We start from the raw sequence: 1,736 nt of genomic DNA, 5'->3' as shown, positions 1-1,736 counted from the left end.
CACACAAAGAGTTCAATTCACTACTGGCTAGGATATCAATGTTTATGCTTTCCATTTCACTTTTGACAACATTAAATTTTCCTGGATTCATTCAATTTTCCCTCTTTAGTGATTTGATGATTATCATTGTTTCCCGACTTCTGATTGCTTGCTAATACAGTCTTCCTTCTCAGGAACACTAGGAATGTAAATAACAACTGGAAAATAGGAACGTGAATAATTTCAGTAGGGGACAGTCATTTAAAATATACATAGTGTCTAACTTATAATGTATATACTTGCAGTGTAAATACAACACACCATATTTTTTTTGGTTGGTATATCTTATTATTTGTAATTGGTTATGATGCATGATTTGATGATGTTATCATTCTTAGATGTTTATTTGCAGAAGTTCTCTTTTGTGACTTAGGGTCCAAAACACTGCCAGATTTGTAACTATGCTGATAGTAAATGGCAATCATAATAAAAGCTCACAAAGAAAGATTTATTTGGCTTATGTCAGAGCTGATACATAAGGGACTCGTTGGAACTGAACCCCATGTTAAGTCAAGGACTAGCTGTACAGGTGAATTGTATTCTCTAAGAGAAGAAAATTGTGTTGAGATCTTCTCTGATATCAGGAGTCTTGCCTTCTATGGGAACAAATTCCTATGAAGAAAAACTAGATAATTCTAGAGTGCCAAATGAGTCAGTCAGCAGAAAGCGCTGTGCCTGTGAGGACTCTTACCGTTGCCAAGAACAGAAAACTAACACAGATTAATTTAAGCAAAAATTGTAATGTCTTTCTCACATCCATGAGATTCTGAGAGTCAAGCTGCTTTGTGCCCAAATGGTGGTGGTGGTGGTTGTTTCAGTTCCAACTCAGAGAGACCTTGTACAGGTTTCTGAAGCTGTAAATTTTTACAGGAGCAGAAAACCTCATCTTTATCCCACAGGATTTAAATGAGGTCAACAGAATTCATCTTCTGCATCTCTTGGCTTTGTTTGCTTCTGAGTGGTTGGGTTGTGTTTTTAGACAGGCTCTCTCATTGTGGTAGCAAGATGGATACTGAAAGTCCCAAGCTGAAGATGTGTTTATTTCTTACAGTGACAAAAGAAGAGAGAGGCCAAGTCTTTCATGATAGTTCTGGGAAATCTCAAGAAGTATCCTTATTGGGTTAGATAGGCAAACTGTGTTGTGGTAACAATCTACCCAACTTTTTGAGATTTAACACACACATTTACTTCTTACTCACATTACATATCCAATCTGCATCACTGGTCATTCAAGGGCCTAAGGTGGTAGACGTGCCACCATTGTGTAGCTGTACCATCTGGAAATTAAGATTTCTCTATTGTTGCAGCAGAGGAAGGAAAAGATTGTAGAATTGTGTGTGGATTTTGTGGTATAAATCAATATCAGTCCAGAAATAACATATATCCATTCCTTTTGTATTTTATTGGCTGGAACTAGTCATAAGGTCTTACCCAATTGAAAAGTGGCTAGGAAATGTGAGGGGGGAGCTAGAATGTTTGAGGAGCATTACTATCCCTGCCACTCTGGCTTGGGCCAGATGCCCATATTTTGGAAAGGACTGTGGTCAGAGGATCACATGTTTTGATTGGCTAGGCCCAGGCCTAGGCTGGGTTCTGGCCAGTGTTGAAGCATACCCTTCTAGTAGATGATCCTGGGTAGTGTCTGGAAGGCTCAGAACTCTCTGGGGCTTATGGTACAAGTTCCATCACTCCAAAGA

The sequence above is a fragment of the Chrysochloris asiatica genome, unplaced genomic scaffold (assembly GCF_000296735.1).
Source record: "Chrysochloris asiatica unplaced genomic scaffold, ChrAsi1.0 scaffold00157, whole genome shotgun sequence".
Taxonomy (NCBI): Eukaryota; Metazoa; Chordata; class Mammalia; order Afrosoricida; family Chrysochloridae; genus Chrysochloris; species Chrysochloris asiatica.
Note: the sequence above shows the minus strand (reverse complement) of the source record.